This window comes from Lathyrus oleraceus, chromosome 1 (assembly GCF_024323335.1).
Source record: "Lathyrus oleraceus cultivar Zhongwan6 chromosome 1, CAAS_Psat_ZW6_1.0, whole genome shotgun sequence".
Lineage (NCBI taxonomy): Eukaryota > Viridiplantae > Streptophyta > Magnoliopsida > Fabales > Fabaceae > Lathyrus > Lathyrus oleraceus.
Window position 1 is genome coordinate 295341130 of NC_066579.1, and position 8039 is coordinate 295349168.

Here is an 8039-nt window from a genome sequence, read left to right on the forward strand (position 1 = left end):
TCATAAGTCCCTATGGGATCGATATCTTTTAAAACTACGCGATAGAACTGTGCACTTGCAGTTTGTACCCCAAATTCGACTCATAAAGTTGCGATCAAGTTTTTGGCGCCGTTGCCGGGGACTTTTGTTTAGTCGATATCATAACTCTTCCGTTACGCTGTAGAGACTAAGGTTTCTTTTTCTTTTCTTTCTATCGTCGATTTGTATGCCACGCACTCGCTCACAAGGCGAACCGCTCTATTTACGAATCAACGATATCGAACTATATCTCTGAGTCTTACGACGAATTCGGGAATATCGTGCTGCAAACAATCTCCCTCCTGTCGAACTTCCTGATTTCAAAAACATTTTCCCTTCGATACCCGAGATGGCAGAACCAGCTCGTGCTCTTAGAGATTACGCCGCTCCATCACAAGATGAGCCGCATTCAAGTATTGCTCCGCCCGCAATCGAAGCAAACAACTTCGAACTCAAACCTTCATTGTTGCAGGCAGTGCAACAGAACCAATTCTCTGGAAATCCTACCGAGGATCCAAACCTTCATTTATCCGTATTTGTTCAATACGCTGATACTGTTAAAGCTAATGGTGTCACTTCAGAGGCAATTCGACTTCGTCTTTTTCCTTTCTCATTAAGAGATAGCGCTAGAAGATGGCTTCAGTCTCTCCCTTCCAACTCTGTCACCACATGGAACGAGTTGAAGAAAGTTTTTCTTGCCCGATATTTTCCGCCAAGCAAAACAGCTATGTTAAGAGCCCAGATAAATGGATTTAAACAGAAAGATAACGAGTCTCTTTTCGAAGCATGGGAAAGATACAAAGACATGAGGAGACTTTGTCCACACCATGGTTTAGAAGACTAGTTAGTAATTCACACATTCTATAATGGTCTCTTGTACAACACAAGGTTAACAATAGACGCCGCTGCAGGTGGTGCACTAATGAACAAACCTTATGCTGATGCTTACCAGCTTATCGAAAGCATGGCCCAAAACCACTATCAGTGGGGAACCGAACGAACAATGGTGGAAAAACCTCAAACGAAAACCGGCATGTACGAGATAAGTAACCTTGATCATGTTAATGCAAAAGTGGATGCTCTGGTCCAGAAAATTGAAAGTTTAAATTTATCACCTCCAACCGCCGTGGTTGCTATAACTCAGAATTGCGAAGTCTGTGGAATCCAAGGTCACACTCCTACAGATTGTCAACTCTTAACAGGAATCCAAGCAGAATAAGTAAACTATGCTCAAGGAAGCCCCTACTCGAATACCTATAACTCAAATTGGAAGAACCATCCAAACTTTTCATATAAGAGTAATAATGCTTTGTACGCACCTGGACAGTCTCCAAATCAAGCCCCAGCTATACCTCCGGGATATCAGAAGCCGAACCCATCTACACATAACAATAACGCCCCTAGGAAATCCAACTTGGAGATCATGATGGAAAGCTTTATAGCTTCTCAACAACAAACCAATAAATATTTCTTAAACCAGAATGTACACACTGGTGAACAAATTAAACAACTAGCAAGTAAAGTAGATGCCTTGGCTACCCATAACAAAATGCTGGACACCAAATATCACAAGTAGCTCAACAACAAGCGCCTACTGCTGCCCCAACTGGTACATTTCCTGGACAGCCCCAACCTAACCCGAGAAGCCACGCTCATGCAATCATATTAAGAAGTGGAACGGAAGTGGAAGGACCATCTGATCCAAGGATAGGAAACCAAAACCCTAAAAAGTCAACTGAGGAAGAAAATAGACCTAAGGAAAAGGAAGAGAGTAATAAGGAAACCATAGAAAAGAAGGAACCTTATGTACCTCCACCACCTTATAAACCACCTGTCCCTTACCCTCAAAGGCTTGTTAAAACCAAAGATGCGGGCCAATTTAAAAAATTTGTTGACCTCCTTAAACAATAAACGTTACAAGCCCGTTTACACCGTTACGAAGCTATTACGCACATGCCCTCATACGCCAAGTTCTTAAAAGAAATTCTTTCTAATAAAAGGAACTTGAAGATAACAAAACCGTTACACTCCCTGCCGAATGTAGCGCTATAATCCAGAACATGCCTCCTAAATTCAAGGATCCGGGCAGTTTCTCTATACCCTGTCACATAGGAAAATTTGTCGATCGACAAAGCCTTATGAGATTCAGGAGACGGAATTAGTGTTATGCCTTTATCCATATGCAAGAGACTGGAAATGGGAGAATTAAGACCAACCAAAATGTCTGTGCAACTAGCAGATCGTTCCGTCAAATATCCTGTAGGAATTCTTGAAAACGTTCCAGTGCGCATAGGTCAATTCTACATCCCAACTGATTTTACAATTATGGACATTAGAGAAGATGATATTACACCCATTATACTGGGAAGACCGTTCTTAGCAACTGCCGGTGCAATCATAGACGTAAAACGAGGACGACTCACCTTCGAAGTAGGAGAAGAGAAAATTGAGTTCATTCTTTCCCAATTTTTGAAAGCACCTGCAATAGACGATACATGTTACTTCATGGATATCATCGATGAATGCATAAAAGAAACAGAGTTAGAAAAGGACAAATCATCCGACTGTCCTGTAGAAGACAAACTTAACCAATGTTTAGCAATAACACCGGACCCTACGCAATGCCTTAAGAAACCAACCCCCTAGATCTGAAAACACTTCCCAAGAATCTGAGATATGAATTCCTAGACTTAGAACTTGAACGACCTGTGATAGTTAATGCTGACCTAGGAAGACTCGAAACAGAAAAACTCCTGCATATATTAAGAAAATATCCAACCGCACTAGGTTACACCATCACCGATCTTAAAGGAATAAGTCCTTCTATTTGTATGCACCGCATCATGCTAGAAGAAGACTGTAAAACTTCTAGAGAACACCAGAGGAGACTAAATCCGATCCTGAGTGAGGTAGTGAAGAAGGAAATAACCAAGTTATTAGAGGCAGGTATTATATATCCTATATCTGATAGCAAATGGGTTAGTCCTGTACACGTAGTACCAAAGAAAGGTGGTATAACAGTCATTGAAAATGAAAAAGGAGAAACTATAACCAAACGAATCGAATCGGGATGGAGAATGTGCATTGACTATAGGAAACTAAACAAAGCAACCCGAAAAGATCACTTCCCTTTACCATTCATTGACCAGATGCTAGAGCGATTGGCAAAACATTCACATTTCTGTTATCTAGACGGTTATTTAGGCTTCTTTCAAATACCAATTCACCCTGATGACCAAGAAAAGACAACATTCACGTGCCCTTTTGGTACCTTCGCTTATAGACGAATGCCACTTGGCTTGTCTAATGCTCCTGCAACTTTTCAAAGATGCATGATGGCAATTTTCACCGATTTTATCGAAAACATCATGGAAGTATTTATGGATGACTTTTCCGTATGCGGACAAAGTTTTGAAGAATGCCTTGAGAACCTAGAAAGAGTTCTTGAGCGATGTGTAAAAGTAAACTTAGTACTTAACTGGGAGAAATGCCACTTTATGGCACAAGAAGGAATTGTTTTAGGACACATTATATCAAATAGAGGAATTGAAGTAGACAAAGCCAAAATAGAGGTAATCGAAAACCTTCAACCCCCTAAAACTGTGAGAGAAGTACGAAGCTTCTTAGGACACGCCGGTTTTTACCGACGATTCATCAAAGACTTCTCTAAAATAACTAAACCTTTAACCGGACTATTGATGAAAGATGCTGAATTCATATTCGACAATAACTGTTTAGAAGCATTTCAAACGCTTAAGCAAGCATTGATCTCCGCACCCATAATGCAGACACCCGACTGGAATGAACCATTCGAAATAATGTGCGATGCCAGCGATTACGCTGTAGGTGCTGTTTTAGGACAACGAAAGGATAAAAAGCTTCATGTCATATATTACGCAAGTAGAACTCTAGATGAAGCACAGATGAATTACGCCACAACCGAGAAAGAACTCCTAGCAGTTGTGTTTGCGCTAGATAAATTTCGTTCTTACTTAGTTGGAGCCAAAATAATAGTTTACACTGACCACGCTGCTATCAAATACCTCTTAACAAAAAAGGACGCTAAACCTAGACTCCTAAGATGGATCTTGTTGCTACAAGAGTTCGATTTGGAAATCAAAGACAAGAAAGGAACTGAAAACATAGTAGCAGACCACCTCTCTAGACTTGAGAACCTTGAACCGGAAAGAACATCAATTAATGATGATTTCTCGTACGATAAACTTATAGCTACTTTGGAAGAGAATAACTCTGACAAGCGAGTAGAAACCACCTTAGCTATATCTGTTACGCCATGGTACGCTGATCTCGTCAACTATTTAGCTGCCGGAATAGTTCCACCTACTTTATCCTACCAGCAGAAGAAACGATTCTTCTATGACATAAAACACTATTACTGGGATGATCCCTTACTTTTCAAAAGAGGCCCCGATGGTATTTTCCGTCGATGTATACCCGAAGAAGAGGTAGAAAATATAATCCAACACTGCCACTCCGCTCCTTATGGTGGACACGCAAGTACATCCAAGACCTGCTCTAAAATCCTACAATCCGGTTTTTATTGGCCAAGTATATGGAAGGACGTACATGCGGCTATTAAGGAATGTGACAGATGTTAACGCACAGGAAACATATCTAGACGTGACGAGATGCCACAAAAAGGTATTTTGGAAGTAGAGATTTTCGACGTGTGGGGAATAGACTTCATGGGACCTTTTCCATCCTCTTTCGATAACAAATACATACTCGTGGCAGTAGACTACGTTTCAAAATGGATCGAAGCTATAGCTTCCCCAACAAATGACACCCGAGTAGTAACTAGACTCTTTAAGAATATAATATTTCCGAGATTTGGCATCCCAAGAATAGTAGTCAGTGATGCTGGATCACATTTCATATCCAAGGTACTCGAAAAACTACTGTTTAAGTATGGCGTAAGGCATAAAGTAGCGACACCTTACCACCCGCAAACCAGTGGGCAAGTGGAAGTGTCCAACAGAGAGATTAAACAAATATTAGAAAAAACAGTCGCCACCTCAAGGAAAGATTGGTCATTAAAACTACCAGAAGCTTTATGGGCGTATCGAACTGCTTATAAAACCCCCATAGGGACGACCCCATTTAAGCTCATTTATGGAAAATCCTGCCACCTCCCGGTAGAATTAGAACATAAAGCCTATTGGGCTATTAGAAATCTGAACCTTAACTATAAGGCCGCCGGCGAAAAGAGAATCCTTGACATAAACGAATTAGAGGAACTCAGAAGAGACGCCTATGAAAATGCCAGAATCTACAAAGAAAGAACAAAACAATGGCATGACAAGCGCATATCAAGGAAAATCTTCAAGCAAGGCGATACAGTCCTTTTATTTAACTCTAGGCTAAAGTTATTTCCGGGAAAACTACGATCCAGATGGTCAGGTCCTTTTCATATCACTGACATCTTTCCCAGTGGAGCGGTAGAAATTAAAGGAAAATCCACAGAACCGTTCACCGTAAACGGGCAACGTCTAAAACACTATCACTGTGCGGAAACCAACGAAGATTCGCAAATCCTACACTTAGACGAAATGCCTCCAGAAATTATAGATTGTAATTGATTGTTTTTATGTCGAGCTTGCGACATTAAACAAAGCGCTTAGTGGGAGACAATCCACAAATATTTTATTATTTCCTTATTCTATTATTATTTTTCTATTTTTTTTCCTTAATCATTCTTTTAATTTCTGTTTAGTATTCATTCTTAATTTATATTAATTTATTAAAAACTTTTCTTTTCTTTCGGCATTTGGCCAAACCCTGACTAAAACTCATGTTTTCTTTTCTCTAGCTAACACTAACCAGATGGGACAAATTGACCGTATGGGTATCAAATTCAGAGGAATGGCTCACAAACTAAAATTTGAAGAACTAGCCACGAGAGAGATGCTACCTAATTTATATGCTGATGACTGGGCTACGACTGCCCTTGGACTAAGAGAAAGTGTCCTGTATTTGCTGAATCAGATAGGGTGGGAAACATCTCATATCCTACGACATTTCGTCACCTACCGGAGACTAACACTAAAATTCCTTAGCTCCCTAATCTATCTACCCAGCCATGGGAAAGGAATTAGCAGAGGTTTTATCCAGTTCAGAATGTTCAACATGGAGTACCAATTTAATATTAGAGACTTTACCAACCTTTTGGGTTTCCCTACCTTCCTTGATACATTCACAGTGAGCCAGGAAGAACTTTTTGAATATAGAGAACTCGAACAATTTTGGGGTAGCTTGACTGGAAATGATGATCCCGAGGAACATGAGTTTCTCTCTGGAAACATACATAACCCGACCTTCCGCTACTTCCATAGGATCCTGACCCACACCTTATTTGGACAGAAGCCATACAGTACTTCAGTTTCACGTGATGAACTCTTCATCATATTCCGTGCTTCCCAGAACCGTCCAGTAAACGGTGTCACCTTTATGCTAGCAAATTTAGACCACCTTATCCAAGATGAGCGAGCACCTATTAGAGTAGGCGGTTTGATAACCATGATTGGTAATGCTATTGGATTACGTCAGCCTATGCTTGACTTAAGCCCCTTCTGTGGCATTACTACTATGAGTATACCCTTCCTCTTCAATGCCATGTTTATAGCAAACCAAGGGTCTGACGAGTTCGAGCTTATAATTAATGACCAAGTTCTTTGCCTATTCACCTTACCCAATCCCAGGACTAATGTTCATAACCGCAGTAACTGGCTCTACAATCTGAACGCGACACCCTCTCCTGCTAGATCCACTGAATCCATCCAGGACTATGAGATTTGTGATGACCAGATCCCTTATGCTGAATCTGACCCTCAGACACCATCTGGCTATTATGATATTGACCCTCCTCCTCAGCCTGTTCAAACCGAAGAATCAGCAATATCCGACCTCCGACATCATATGCCCGGAACTTATTATAACACCGCCATTGAAGCTTTGATGTCAGAACAAGACGCCCTCAGAGAAGAGTTTACTGAAATGAGACACGAAGTTCTAGGATACATGAGCAGTGTGACAAATCAGTTTCACGAGTTGCTAGGCCATGTTAACTCTTTTGCTCCTCCGGCCAGAGATCGTGCAGATGGATAGAAATTATTTTCTTAGTTATTTAGTTTTAAGTTAGATTATTCATTAATGTTATTTGAATTCATGTTCGCATTTGTTTCCCTTTCGCATTTTTTTTTGTTTTTTCCAATATTACATTATGATCATTTTATTGAAGCTATTTATTTAATTTTATTATGCAATAGCTATTATGTTCTCTACTGTTGCTACCTATGACTTATTATTATACAAAGTAGAATAAGCATGCAGGAGAAATTAAATTGCAGAATAAATCAATCAGTAGCATAATAAACAAAAAAATAATCATATATAATAACCTACCTGAAGGACGCTAGCTGAACATTAGCCAAACAGACAGTGTGACGAGCGTCACACATTCTGTCACGGACGTCACGCTAAGTACTTGTGACGCCCGTCATGCACCTGTAACGAGCGTAACGCCCTTCAGACTAGGTGAACGTTAAGGAGCCGTTGGAGACGAACGTTACACCCCTTCAACTTTTTACCTTCCCCATTTATTCACATTTACCCACAATTATTCACTTTTCAACCACCTATTTTTCCAACTTCCAAAAATTTTCCTATAAATACCCACCAAACCCTTCTTCATTCACCACAAACCACTTTCTTCTATCAAACACTTTTCTTTTCTTTCCAGTTTACCTCTTTCAGTTCATCCCTCAGTATGGCGGGTAACCAGAATTTCGGAAATATCATCTTCCGAACCGCAGATGAAAATTATCAAAGGGAGCAATACGAGCGTTTCTAACAGCGAGGCGTCGTCTCCACCAGGTATCCTGACTTTACTTGTTTACAACAATTAGGATTACTCCAAGGCATCGAATGGATGCTCCGTCAAGCCGACTTAACCTTTCTGTGCACGCATAATCAACCCACTTACCCCTCCCTAACCTTAGAAT

At 40.4% G+C, this 8039-nt stretch overlaps 1 non-coding gene across 1 annotated transcript; it reads right to left on the reverse strand.

The window, feature by feature from the left end:
- Positions 1-745: 745 nt before the first annotated feature.
- On the reverse strand, positions 746-852 carry LOC127116173 (small nucleolar RNA R71). The gene has a single exon (XR_007801151.1). It is a non-coding gene; the product is annotated as a small nucleolar RNA R71 (small nucleolar RNA).
- Positions 853-8039: the final 7187 nt, after the last annotated feature.